The 15,511-nt window shown below is 42.6% G+C and overlaps 1 pseudogene; it reads right to left on the bottom strand.

Moving 5' to 3' along the window:
* Positions 1–754: 754 nt before the first annotated feature.
* LOC131750300 (formylglycine-generating enzyme pseudogene) lies at positions 755–14,616 on the bottom strand (annotated as a pseudogene).
* Positions 14,617–15,511: the final 895 nt, after the last annotated feature.

Genomic DNA, 15,511 nt, shown 5'->3' with positions numbered 1-15,511 from the left:
CAATGCAGGGGACACGGGTTCGTGCCCCGGTCCAGGAAGATCCCACATGCTGCGGGAGCGGTTGGGCCCATGAGCCATGGCCGCTGAGCCTGCACGTCCGGAGCCTGTGCTCCGCAACGGGAGAGGCCACAACAGTGAGAGGCCCACGTACTGCAAAAATAAATAAATAAATAAATAAAATAAAATAAAATAAAATTAGAAAAATAAAAAATATAATATAAAAAATGAAACAACAACAAAGCAAAACAGAAACACAACAGCAAAAAAAAAAGGCCAGAAAAAGCCTTGGCTGTGGGCATGGGGGTGGGGGCTCAGGACCGGGACCCTTGAGGTCAGAAGAGGCCTTGGTGTGGGGGGAGGGGGGCTTAGTTTCAGGAGCCGCGTGGCTGGAGGGGTTCTTGGAGGGCGAAGGTACAGGCCCGGGACCCCAGCAGGCTGGCCAGGGTCTGAGCAGATGGGGGGAGACACTGACCGCATTCCCCTCTGATCCCCTGATCCCCCAAAGTTCTCTCCCATTCCCTGATGATCTCCTCACCATGAGTGGACCCCTCTGAGCATGGGAAACCCTCCCCTCCCCCAGCCGCCCCTCAGGGGCGCTGGTCCCATCCCTCCTCCACTTTTCCTCCCCCCTCCTTCCCCACCACGTCCTACCCGGTCACATGGGGATTCCTCCTGTCCCCTTATAGGTGTCCGAGGTCCCCCACCAACGCCTGGTAGGTGCCATGGTTGTAAGGAGACTCGAACTCCACGTCCTCTTCTCTGTCATCTTCATCCCAATAGATCTTATCTATGGGGAGGACAAACGAGAGTGAGAATAAAGCTGTAGCTGTTTAAGAAGCAGGTGCTATTCACATAAGCTGGGAGGGGGATGTTTAGGATTTTGTGGGTTGCACAGTGACCTTGTCCCTGTGCTTAGACACAATTATGAAGTAGCTTTGTTTTATCTCACTCTATCATGACTTCAGATTGACTCTGCCTGATGTTCAATAGTCTATGAGATTGTTTATGTTGAGCAGAATAACTTGGCCCAGTTGTGAGCCCCAGGCTGGCTTCTAACAATACTGAGGTCTAGCTTTAAGTGTCAGACTAATTCCTGGATTTCAGGACCTCCTTTTTCTTTCTTAGGCTCAAACTAGTTCTTGGGCTCCTAATCAGAGAGGGTGATGATGTAGACAGGCTGGGGTCAGGGAGGCCTTTGAGAAGGAAGGCAGGTGCCACCCAGAAGACAGAAGCAATCCTAGCAGGACTGGTGAGCAGCGGGCAGAGCCAAAGCCAGGGCAGCTTCTCTCTAGCCACTACATCTAGTAGGCAGTAGCCTCCTTGTGACCTGGGCTGCTGACATGGACAGCGGGGGTCACTGTGGGCTCTTGGCAGAGCCATGGCTTCTGTGAATTCATTCATCCAGTCACAGTTACCACACGTGAAGCACAGAGAGTTCTTCAAAGATGACTCAGATGCAGGCCTGCTCTCAAAAGCTTTGAAATGTAGTTTAGACTCTGAAGAACCTGTGGAGAGTTTATATTTATTTTTTCCCTTTTACTAGCAACATCCTCTCCCTCTGATATCTCCTTAACCAGATTTTTTTTTTCAAATTATAGGATGCAGGCTATCAGTGGGTCATGATGGGCATTTTTAAATAATGAAATACAATAGAAAAAATATCAGACACAACATGGTAAAGATACGTATGCTTTAAAATTTTTTGTTTCAAATATGTGTGTATGTACAGAATTACAATACAACATGTATTTCTCCTTCCATATCTCAGTCAGAAAAGTATGAAAGCCACTACTTTATACATTGACATTTCCTCTGGTGTTGTAGCTGCTTTAGTCTTCTCACTCACATCAATTGTTCTCAAATTCTAAGGAGCATAAGAATCACCAGTGGGGCTTGTAAAAGCTATAATTCCCAAGCCCTTCCTACCTCCAGATATAATCAGATTCAGAAGGCTGGGTTGGGCCCAAGAGACTTCATTTTTAACAAGCTGGAGATTACAATATAAATGATCCATGGACCCCACTTTGAAAAGCCCTGCTTGGCCTTCACTTCATGGCCAATTTCATTCAAAACCAGGAGTTCGGTGATACCCTCTACCTTGAGCCTCTACTGACAGCCTGATTTCTAGACAACTGGTTATTGGATCCTCTGACCTGGAAGTTCCACTGGCACCTTGCATTCATAGGACCCAAAATGAACTCATCTCCATTCTCACCTCGCTATTCAAATGTATTCCTCTCTCGTTATTTCCCATCTTTGTGAGTGGATGCATTATCTACCCTTCCCTCACGGTCCAGGACTCTGTGCTTCCACTGCAGGGGCCACAGGTTTGATCCCTGGTCAGGGAATTAATATCATGGAAGCTGTGTGGCATGGCCAAAAAAACCAAAACCAAAAACCAAAAAAAAACTTCATTAAAAAAAACAAAGGAGATTGGTTGAAGATGGCAGAGTAGAAAGACGTGTGATCACTCCCTCTTGCAAGAGCACCGGAATCACAACTAACTGCTGAACAATCATCAACAGGAAGACACTGGAACTCAACAAAAAAGATACCCCACATCCAAAGACAAAGGAGAAGCCTCAATGAGATGGTAGGAGGGGCATAATCACAATAAAATCAAATCCCATAACTGCTGGGTGGGTGACTCGCAAACTGGAGAGCACTTATACCATAGAAGTCCACCCACTGGAGTGAAGGTTCTGAGCTGCATGTCAGGCTTCCCAACCTGGAGGTCCAGCAATGGGAGGAGGAATTTCTAGAGAATCCGACTTTGAAGGCTAGTGGGATTTGATTGCAGACTTTGACAGGATTGGGGGAAATAGAGACTGCACTCTTGGAGGGCACACACAAAGTAGTGTGTGCATCAGGACTCGGGAAGGAGCACTGACCCCATAGGAGACTGAACCAGACCTATCTGCTAGTGTTGGAGGGTCTCCTGCAGAGGCGGGGGGTGGCTATGGCTCACTGTGGGGACAAGGACACTGGCAGCAGAAGTTCTGGGAAGTACTTAGCATGAGCCCTCACAGAGTCTGCCATGAGCCCAACCAAAGAGCCCAGGTAGGCTCCAGTGCTGGGTCACCTCAGGCCAAACAACCAACGGAGGGAACCCAGAGCCACCCATCAGCAGACAAGTGGATTAAAGTTTAACTGAGCTCTGCCCACCAGAGCAACACCCAGCTCTACCCACCACCAATCCCTTCCATCAGGAAGCTTGCACAGGCCTCTTAGATAGCCTCATCCACCAGGGGGCAGACAGCAGAAGCAAGAAGAACAATTCTGCAGCCTGTGGAATGAAAACCAGATTCACAGAAAGACAGACAAAATGAAAAGGCAGAGGACTATGTACCAGACAAAGGAACAAGATAAAACACCAGAAAAACAACTAAGTGAAGTGGAGATAGGCAACCTTCCAGAAAAGGAATTCAGAATAATGATAGTGAAGATGATCCAGGACCTCAGAAAAAGAACGGAAGCAAAGATTGAGAAGATGCAAGAAATGTTTAACAAAGACCTAGAAGAGTTAAAGAACAAACACCTAGAAGAATTAAAAAACAAACAGATGAATAATACAATAACTGAAATGAAAAATACACTAGAAGGAACCAATAGCAGAATAACTGAGGCAGAAGAACGGATAAGTGACCTGGAAGACAGAATGGTGGGATTCACTGCCGTGGAACAGAATAAAGAAAAAAGAATGAAAAGAAATGAAGACAGCCTAAGAGACCTCTGGGACAACATTAAATGCAACAACATTCACATTATAGGGGTCCCAGAAGGAGAAGAGAGAGAGAAAGAACTGGAGAAAATATTTGAAGAGATTATAGTCAAAAACTTCCCTAACATGGTAAAGGAAATAGCCATCCTAGTTCAGGAAGTGCAGGATAAACCCAAGGAGAAACATACTGAGACACATAGTAATCAAACTGACAAAAATTAAAGACAAATAAAAATTATTGAAAGCAAGAAGGGAAAAACGACAAGTAACATACAAGGGAACTCCCATAAGGTTAACAGCTGATTTCTCAGCAGAAACTCTACAAGCCAGAAGGGAGTGGCATGATATATTTAAAGCAATGAAAGGTAAGAACCTACAGCCAAGATTACTCTACCTGGCAAGGATCTAATTCAGATTCAACGGAGAAATCAAAAGCTTTACAGACAAGCAAAAGCTAAGAGAATTCAGCACCACCAAACCAGCTCTACAACAAATGCTAAAGGAACTTCTCTAAGTGGAAAACACAAGAGAAGAAAAGTACCTACAAAAACATCCAAAACAATTAAGAAAGTGGTAATAGGAACATACATATCTATAATTACCTTAAACATGAATGGAGTAAATGCTCCAACCAAAAGACATAGGCTCACTGAATGGATACAAAAACAAGACCCATCTATATGCTGTCTACAAGAGACCCACTTCAGACCTAGGGACACATACAGTGGAAGTGAGGAAATGGAAAAAGATATTCCATGCAAATGGAAATCAAAAGAATTCTGGAGTAGCAATACTCATATCAGATAAAATAGACTTTAAAGACTGTTACAAGAGACAAGGAAGGACACTACATAATGATCAAGGGATCAATCCAAGAAGAAGATATAACAATTCTAAATATATATGCACCCAACATAGGAGCACCTCAATACATAAGGTAACTGCTAACAGCTACAAAAGAGGAAATCAACAGTAACACAATAATAGCGGGGAACTTTAACACCTCACTTACACCAATGGACAGATCATCCAGAGAGAAAATTAATAAGGAAACACAAGCTTTAAATCACATGATAGTCCAGATAGATTTAATAGATATTTATAGGACATTCCATCCAAAAACAGTAGATTACACTTTCTTCTCAAGTGCACACAGAACATTCTCCTGGATAGATCACATCTTGGGTAACAAATCAAGCCTCGGTAAATTTAAGAAAATTAAAATCATATCAAGCATCTTTTCCGACCACAATGCTATGAGATTAGAAATCAATTACAGGGGAAAAAAAAACATAAAAAACACAAAAACATGGAGGCTAAACAATACATTACTAAATAACCAAGAGATCACTGAAGAGAAAACAAAGAGGAAATCAAAAAATACCTAGAGACAAATTACAATGAAAACATGACGATCCAAAACGTATAGGGATGCAGCAAAAGCAGTTCTAAGAGGGAATTTTATAGCTATACAAGCCTACCTCAAGAAACAAGAAAAATCTCAAATAAACAATCTAACCTTACATCTAAAGGAACTAGAGAAAGAAGAACAAAAAAAAACCCAAGTTAGCAGAAGGAAAGAAATCATAAAGACCAGAGCAGAAATAAATGAAATAGAAACAAATAAAACAATAGCAAAGATCAATAAAACTAAAAGCTAGTTCTTTGAGAAGATAAACCAAATTGATAAACCATTAGCCAGACTCATCAAGAAAAAGAGGGAAAGGACTCAAATCAATAAAATTAGAAACGAAAAAGGAGAAGTTACAACAGACACTGAAGAAATACAAAGCATCCTAAACAACTACAACAAGCAACTCTATGCCAATAAAATTGACAACCTGAAAGAAACTGACAAATTTTTAGAAGGTATAACCTTCCAAGACTGAATCAGGAAGAAATAGAGAATATGAACAGACCAATCACAAGTAATGAAATTGAAACTGTGATTAAAAATCTTCCAACAGGGCTTTTCTGGTGGCGCAGTGGTTGAGAGTCCACCTGCCGATGCAGGGGATACAGGTCCGTGCCCCAATCTGGGAAGATCCCACGTGCTGCGGAGCGGCTAGGCCCGTGAGCCATGGCCACTGAGCCGGTGCCTGTGCTCCACAACGGGAGAGGCCACAACAGTGAGAGGCCCGCATACCACAAAAAAAAAAAAAAAAATCTTCCAACAAACAAAGAAGTCCAGGACCAGATGGCTTCACAGGTGAATTCTATCAAATATTTAGAGAAGAGCTAGCACCCATCCTTCTCAAACTCTTCCAAAACATTGAGGAGGAAGGAACACTCCCAAACTCATTCTATGAGGCCATGACCATCTCTCTGATACCAAAACCAGACCAAGATACTACAAAAAAAGAAAATTACAGACCAATAACGCTGATGAATATAGATGCAAAAATCCTCAACAAAATACTAGCAAACAGAATCCAACAACACATTAAAAGGAGCATACACCATGATCAAGAGGGACTTATCCCAGGGATGCAAGGATTCTTCAATATACGCAAATCAGTGTGATACACCATATTAACAAATTGAAGAATAAAAACGATATGATCATCTCAATAGATGCAGAAAAAGCTTATGACAAAATTCAACACCCACTTAGGATAAAAACTCTCCAGAAAGTGGGCATAGAGGGAACCTACCTCAACATAATAAAGGCCATAAATGACAAACCCACAGCAAACATCATTCTCAATGGTGAAAAACTGAAAACATTTCCTCTAAGATCAGGAACAAGACAAGGATGTCCACTCTCATGACTGTAATTCAAAATAGTTTTGGAAGTCCTAGCCATGGCAATCAGAGAAGAAAAAGAAATAAAAGGAATACAAATTGGAAAAGAAGAAGTAAAATTCGCTGTTTGCAGATGACATGATACTATACAAAAAGAATCCTAAAGATGCCACCAGAAAACTACTGAAGCTAATCAATGAATTTGGTAAAGTTGCAGGATACAAAATTAATGCAGAGAAATCTCTTGCATTCCTATACACTAATGATGAAAAATCTGAAAGAGAAGTTAAGGAAACACTCCCATTTACCATTGCAACAAAAAGAATAAAATACCTAGGAATAAACCCACTTAGGGAGACAAAAGACCTGTATGCAGAAAACTGTAAGACACTGATGAAAGAAATTAAAGATGATACAAACAGATGGAGAGATATACCATGTTCTTGGATTGAAAGAATCAATATTGTGAAAATGACCATACTACCCAAAGCAATCTACAAATTCAATGCATTCCCTATCAAATTACCAATGGCATTTTTTTATGGAACTAGAACAAAAAAATCTTAAAATTTGTATGGAGACAAAAAAGACCCCAAATAGCCAAAGCAGTCTTGAGGGAAAAAAAACAGAACTGGAGGAATCAGACTCCCTGACTTCAGACTATATTACAAAGCTATAGTAATCAAGACAATTTGGTACTGGCACAAAAACAGAAACATAAATCAATGGAACAAGATAGAAAGCCCAGAGATAAACCCACGCACCTATGGTCAACTAATCTATGACAAAGGAGGCAAGGATATACTATGGAGAAAAGACAAGCTCTTCAATAAGTGGTGCTGGGAAAACTGGACAGCTACATGTAAAAGAATGAAATTAGAACACTTCATAACACCATACACAAAGATAAACTCAAAATGGATTACAGACCTAAATGTAAGACCGGACACTATAAGTCTCTTAGAGGAAAACATAGGAAGAACACTCTTTGACATAAATCACAGCCAGATCTTTTTGATCCACCTCCTAGAGTAATGGAAATAAAAACAAAAATAAACAAATGGGACTTAATGAAACTTCAAAGCTTTTGCACAGCGAAGGAAACCATAAACGAGAAGGAAGACAACCTCAGAATGGGAGAAAAAAAAAAAGACAACCCTCAGAATGGGAGAAAATGTTTGCAAACGAATCAATGGATGAAGGATTAATCTCCAAAATATATAAACAGCTCATGCAGCTCAATATTTAAAAAAAACCAAACAACCCAATCCAAAAATGGGCAGAAGACCTAAATAGACGTTTCTCTAAAGAAGACATACAGATGGCCAAGAAGCACATGAAAAGCTGCTCAACATCACTAATTATTAGAGAAATGCAAATCAAAACTGCAGTGAGTTATCACCTCACACCAGTTAGAATGGTCATCATCAGAAAATCTACAAACAACAAATGATGGAGAGGGTGTGGAGAAAAGGGGACACTCTTGCACTGTTGGTGGGAATGTAAATTGATGTAGCCACTATGGAGAACAGTATGTAGTTTCCTTAAAAAACTAAAAGTAGAATTACCATATGACCCAGCAATCCCACTGCTGGGCATATACCCTGAGAAAACCATAATTCGGAAAGAGTCATGTACCACAGTGTTCATTGCAGCTCTATTTACAATAGCCAGGACATGGAAGCAACCTAAGTATCCATAGACAGATGAATGGATAAAGAAGATGTGGCACATATATACAATGGAATATTACTCAACCATAAAAAGAAACGAAATTGAGCTATTTGTAGTGAGGTGGATGGACCTAGAGTCTGTCATAGAGAGTGAATAAGTCAGAAAAAGAAAAACAAATATTGTATGCTAACACGTGTATATGGCATCTAAAAAAAAAAAAAAAGGTTCTGAAGAACCTAGGGGCAGGACAGGAATAAAGATGCAGATGTAGAGAACCGACTTGAGGACACAGGAAGGGAGAAGGGTAAACTGGGATGAAGTGAGAGAGTGGCATGGACATATATACACTACCAAATGTAAAATACATAGCTAGTGGGAAGCAGCCACATAGCACAGGGAGATCAGCTCAGTGCTTTGTGACCACCTAGTGGGGGGGATAGAGAGGGAGGGAGGGAGGGAGATGCAAGAGGGAGGAGATATGGGGATATATGTATATGTATAGCTGATTCACTTTGTTATAAAGCAGAAACTAACACACCATTGTAAAGCAATTATACTCCAATAAAGATGTTAAAAAAAAAGACACATGCACCCCAAATTTCATTGCAGCACTATGTACAATATTCAGGTCATAGAAGCAACCTAAATGCCCATCGACAGACGAATGGATAAAGACGATGTGGTACATATATACAATGGAATATTACTCAGCCATAAAAGGAACTAAATTGTGTTATTTGTAGAAAGATCCCACATACCGCAATGAAGAACCTGCATGCTGCAACTAAGACCCAGCACAGCCAAATAAATATTTTTTTAAAAAAGAAAGAAACAACATCATTAAAGAGGTGGGAAGTATGAGAAGAAGCAGCAGTAAGGCACAGCAGAAATCTAGAAGCCAAACCAAGTCAGTAAAAATACTGGGGAAAGGAGATGAATCTGATAGGGACATGCAGGACCTTAGGGTAGGGAAAGGTAGAAGCAGAGAAGCCAATTAGTGACAGAACACATGGCAAAGACTGAAATCCAAGGAATTTCAATACATTCATTTTAGTTTTGAACATTTACTGATTATAAAAATAATATATAAATCACCCATTATTTGACTATTCAGACAAACTCTATTAGCATTTTGGTACATTTCCTTCCAATACTGGTTCTCAACATAGTTTTCTTCCATATTTTTTCTCTACAAAAAGTTTACAAATATTTTTTCATCTACATTTCTTCCACAAATTTGAGACCATATTACACGTACATTATATATCCTACATTTTTTAATTAACATTATATCTGATCACTTCCTATATTAAAAGCATAATTCCCTGGGTGCATAGCATTAAAAAATGTTATGAGAGGGCTTCCCTGGTGGTGTAGTGGTTGGGAATCCGCCTGCCAATGCAGGGGACAAGGGTTCGAGCCCTGGTCCGGGAGGATCCCACATGCCGCGGAGCAACTAAGTGTGGCTCAGTGCCACAACTACTGAGCCTGATCTCTAGAGCCTGTGAGCCACAACTGCTGAGCCCACGTGCCACAACCACTGAGGCCCGCGCGCCTAGAGCCCATGCTCCACAACAAGAGAAGCCACCGCAATGAGAAGCCCGCGCACCGCAATGAGGAGCGGCCCCCACTCGCCGCAACCAGAGAAAGCCCACACGCAGCAACGAAGACCCAACGCACCCCCCCAAAAAAAAATGTTACGAGATCAATTTTAAAAAGCATGGAAAAAAACCTTAAATGCTTCTAATTCTTTCCTATAATCTCACCCATCCCATCAAATGATTTCATATTTTAGTGTTTCTTTTTGACTTCAATCTTTACAGACATCGTCACTTTTAGATAACTGAAAGAATAGATAGTTCTTTTTAAAAATTTTTTTCTTATTTAGCAAATACCAGTTTATTTGACATAGTGCATGATCCAAAGCATCTGATACTCCACAGCCAATAAGATTTCCTGCTTCCCTATTACAAAACATTGGCTACCTTGAAAACAGTTAATTCAAGGTTCTTGTTACTTTTCTCCTACATCTGGAATTAAACAGATTTCTCCGTGTAGCACACGTTTCACATTCACCAAAGGCTTTAGGAACGGGGGAAATGTGGCTTGTAACTGCCCCCCTGAACCACAGGCATTTAATGTTAAAGGATAAAGCAGTAGAGTCACCCCGCAGACATTCCTGTGTGTTCAGACTGCTGAACTTGAGCATACCATCACTGACCCAAGTGGGATTCATCATAACAATGTAAAAGACACTGATTTCCTTGACAAAAAGAAATGCAGTATGAATATAAAGACTCATCACCACAACACCCCATCCTTTTCTGAAAATAATACATAAGAGAACAGTTATTGTACATGGTTAGTATCACCCAAGGTTCACACATGGAAAAAAATAGGTTAAAAAAATCAGTCATCAATTCTCACTATGAAATCACAACAGAATCTGATATATTCAGAGAATCTGTGAGTGGGAGAGAGCTTCAGAAATCATGTTGTGTAACCCCTCACTGGACAGATGAGGTCACTGAGGCACAGGAATGTCAAGTGTGGGACTCTGGGGTCTAACCGCAGGGGGAGAAGGCAGGCCTCCTGAAGCCTAGCTCAGGGTGCCCTCAACTTCCTTCCTCTTTTAAAGACTCTTAGAGGTAAAACGTGAAATACACCACAAGATAAAGCACACATGCTGATGCAAGTCAGCGATTTGGTCTGGCAATGGCGTTCCTTTGGCCATCGGTCAGGCATGTAACCCACCTCTGGGCGGGAATTCTTCACACGGGATTGTTCAGCGTTCTGATGGAAGCCGTGTGCAGGTTACACACGACTTCTCGGATTCGGAAAGGCTCTTCTTGGCTCTTAGCTGGTGGTGGGCAGGCGGTCGGCTGCACAGCGGAATCTCGGATTCGAAGCGGAGCTGTCGGGTGTGTTCTGGCTTCGAGCAGCACAGCGACACCTATAGGCAGTAGGATTTATGGCGCACGTAGGATCCACCTTTCTTCAACCAGTCTTTCCCAGAAGGGGAAAGCCTTTTGGGTTAATCTCTTCTTCAGCAGAATGGTGAACGGTCCACCAGTCTGAAGTCCACTCTCAGGCGTCCCTACTGTATTGCATAAGCCATAACCATTGGGAGGAAAGGCGTCAACGGGCGCGGTTCCTCGGAAAGCCGTCCGCTCCGGTGTCGGTCACAGGAAACTCACCCTGCCAAAAGTTGGTATAATGTTGGCTTTTCGGCTGCAGTTTGTTTCCTCAGGGGAAAAGTCTATTTTGCAGGCCTCGTCGACAGCTGTATTCTCACTCAGCTTCCATGGGCAACCGCTTCCCCATTCTCGTGCGGTAGGAGACGTGATGATCTGGCCCGTGTAGAACAGTAGAGTCGGGCCCTTCTGAGTGTCTCCAGTTAGTGCCTTTAACAGGTGACCACTAGGGAGCAGCTGCAACTGCCTGTTGGATATCAGACTTCACTTGCTCACTCAACATTTCTTCAAAGACAAAGGAGTCACCGAACTTCTCAGCCTCTGTCAGATAGCCAGCTGAGTTCACAAATTCTCAAATTCAGCATTACTAACTTCACAGGCATCCATGTAAAAGACATCAATAGCAACTCTCCTCGCAAGTGCTTCCCAATCCTACTTTTTCTGAGGATCGTTGGTGCCCACTGTAAATACTGCGGCAGGGATGGGGATCACCTTGGTGCGTAGGAACGGCGGCTCTCCGGGGACCGAGCCCCGGGCATTCGCCTCCCGGTGCGCGGCCGCCGAGCTGCCATGGGCCCCGGGCCACTGGGGAGTGCCGGAACCCCAGGAGCCTGCGAGGGAAGCCCCGCCCGCAGCCTCTCCCCAGCCTCTTCGCCCCCCTCCCCCACGCTCCGCCTGGCCCAAGAGCAGCGGCAGGTGGACGAGCTAGATACAGTTTTAAATATTGTTTTTCTTTCACGTTATTTTACAAACATGGTTTTACGTTTCTCCATGTTCTGGTAGCTGCAAGCTGTTTTGTAATCTTAGTATGTAATATAGTATTTAATAATTTAAGCATTCATTAGTGGATTGTTTGCAGCTCTTTTAAGTCCCAATGACGTAAGTATTTTAGTACACATAGATATTTTTTTCCTTTGTTCTATTTCACTGGGTTTTAAATTCCTAGGTGAGAGACTGGGTCAAAGCAAACTAGTTGGCTCTTGCTAAGTGTGACCTAAGTGTGCCTCTCGAAGGATTATGGCAGTTTACCTGGCCACTAGCCAGGTGTGAATGTATCTGTTACCCAAAGCTTGGACCAGTGCTGGGTATTTAATTTTTACTCGGCTTAATGGCTGTTAATTGGAACCATACTATGCTTACAGTCTTTAATTTGCATTTCCCTAATTACTAAGGAATTGAGTCTTTTAAAATTTTTTATTTATTTTATTTTTTTTTAATTAATTTTTTTAAGCCACTCCACGACATGTGGGATCTTCCCAGACCAGGGCACGAACCCGTGTCCCCTGCATTGGCAGGCGGACTCTCAACCACTGCGCCACCAGGGAAGCCCCGAGTCTTTTTTTAAATACACATGTTTATTGTTTGTTTTTCCTCTTAGGTGCCTACTCAATTCAAAGCAACAGACATATTTTGAGTGCCCGCTCTGTGCCAAGAGCTGTGTGCATTCCTCAGAGGCGGAGTGACCTAACAAAAAAGACCCTTTGAGATAGGGTGTGGGAGCCAGGATAGTATAGGAAATATATGGTTAACTGTACTCCCTTTTGGAAGACAAAGAAGAGAAGGGTTGACCCTGTCTGAAAAAGATTAGGCTTTTGCAGGGTAAGTGACTTCAGAGCTAGGGCAGAACAATAAGATTTGTCCAGGTGAGAAAATGATGTGTGGGGAGAGGGAACAATATGGAGAGAGGTAAAGGAGCTGAAAAGTCTGAAAATATGGTACTGTGTTATGGGGTTGCGACTCTTCCATTATAGCTAAAATGTGGAACGCTGGGGCTGAAGGATGGTGGGACATTGGCTAGAAAGGAAGAGTCAGGGCTAACTCAGGAATCTGACTTTGTCCTGAAGACTTTTTTGTTCTTAAAGAAGAATGACGTGATCTAATGTATGTTTTAGAAAGACCTTTCTGGTAGCTAATGAGAGGTAGACATATTCCCTGCATTTATGGAGTTCAAGGACTACTAGGGGAAACAAGTATTAATCAAGAAATCATAATTATAAACTCTCATTGAACGAAAGAAATGCCATGCTATGAGAGCAATTTATATATAACAGGGGTAGCAGACCAAGTCCAAATGTCAGGGAAGGTTTCCCCTAGGAAATAATTTCTGGAGGTTTTTCTTCTTCTTCCCTTCTTACACACACCCCTCCCTCAAGCCTCACCATTAAACTTCACAGTTAAAGGCAATGTAAAATATCTTTATTTGAGAGAAACCCAGGACTGTGTATACATACTCATATGCATTTGTAAACCTCCCCAAATGATTCACCCTGACATTTCTATGTGTCTAGTCTGTATTATCCTTTCATTGATATTATCTGACTTGTATACTGACCCCAACCTTGTGAGGTAGGCCAGCAAGTATGACTATCTACATCTTATTGAAGAATCTGAGTCTCAGAGAGGTTAGGTAATTTGCCTAAAATCTCATGACTAATGGTAGAGCTGACATTTGAATCCAGGTCTTGTAACGCCTAGGTGGAATTATTTTTTTTAAGCTGTTTTGTTTTGTTTTTCTTTTTTCAATTAGTAAAGATCCCAACAGGTGGCCACACCTATGTTTTAAATTTTTTTAATTTAATTTAATTTTTTTGGCTGTACTGTGCAGCATGCAGGATCTTAGTTCCCCAGCCAGGGATCAAACCTGTGCCCCTTGCATTATGAGCACGGAGTCTTAACCACTGGATTGCCAGGGAAGTCCCTAGCTGGTATTATTCTTGCAATGTTCATTCTTTCATTTGTTCATTGATCCATCAAACATGTGCTGATAACCTTCTGAGTGTCCGGCTATGTGTGAAGCAATTGAGAGCCAGTAAGTTTTTAAGCAGGAAAGCAGCTTGATCCAATTTACTTTTGAGAACCCTCTTTTGGCTGAGAGGACAGAAAGTGGTGGTTTTCAAAGTATGGTCCGAGACCACATACTGGGTCAGAGGCTCTGGGGTTGGGGCTCAGGAATGCTACGATCAGCCAGGTTTGGGTATTCTTTTTTGATTCTAATGCAATAGAAAGCACTATATTAGAGAAGGCGGTGGTGCAACCAGTTATTGTGACTAAGGTAGTGGCTGTAGTAACCAGGTGAGAAATGATGAGGAACAGAGGACAGAGGACAGAGGAATGGGAACTAGGGGACAGAGGAACGGAGGCAAAGGCATGCACTTGAGAGTCATTTAGATAGCATGGGCAGGGCTTCTCACTCCACCCTTAGCTCAGACAGTAGCTGAGAAGTGGAGCTGGAATTCCTACCTGGGTCCTCTGGCTACAGAGCTTGTGGGCTTTCCTGCACATAGCCATTTATAGCCACTTTGTGGTTTTAAATATTTTATATTTAATTATCTTAGCATTTGTTTTGCAAATCTCCATCTTATCTCAAACTGCCTTCAAGCCTTGTATTTCTCCCTCACTTTCATAAAGACTAGGAGAGAAATAAGTAAGACCTTAAAGTTTTAAAAGATTTATTTGCTTGGGGCTGGGTATACAGGCAAGGAAAAAGTAGATTTGATTAGATAAGCACAGACTAGGGGAGAACCGCAGGACACTGGGAGATGCACTGCATCTCCTCTTCTATAAATCCCAGGAGGTCTCCAGGAAACCTGAAGACAATAATCCCAGAAGCTCAGAGGGTGACCCCATTCCCTCCCCAGGGTTATTACTGGGTGTCAGGCTGGAGCAGTTCAGGAATTCAGGAAACTGTAAAGAAACCACAACAGCCTCAACAAACATCAACTATCTCCACAATAAAACTCATTATAATTCATCTCCCTCCCACCCACAACTACAGACCTGAGGAAGGCAGGTGGTACTACGGGAGGGGCTCTTTGCTGCTCCTTCCCCAGCCTGACCCAGCCTCATCCCAGGCCTGGTTTTCCCAGCGTCTCGGGGAGGTGGGAAACTGACACCCCTATGTCTGGCACCAGAGACTGAGGACACCTCCATTCTCTGCTCACTGCCAGGTAGGTCAGGATTAAAGCAAACTGAGGCCAAAGTTATAGTCAGCAGTGCCAGGTGAAGCCTGGACTGTCTCGGTAACTAGCAAGGCCACAATGGCTAAGCCAAGCAGGTAGGAGTGGAAGTGTTGGGGGGAGAAAAAGATGGGAAGGTGGGCGTGGCGAAGGCCAACTGTAGTGCGAGTCTTCTGGGGGAGCCTCATCCATTGAATGACCAATCAGAGAGCGGGCTGCAG

This window comes from Kogia breviceps, chromosome 2, assembly GCF_026419965.1.
Source record: "Kogia breviceps isolate mKogBre1 chromosome 2, mKogBre1 haplotype 1, whole genome shotgun sequence".
In the NCBI taxonomy this organism is placed as follows: Eukaryota; Metazoa; Chordata; class Mammalia; order Artiodactyla; family Physeteridae; genus Kogia; species Kogia breviceps.
Note: the sequence above shows the minus strand (reverse complement) of the source record. Positions and strands in the feature narration are given on the sequence as shown.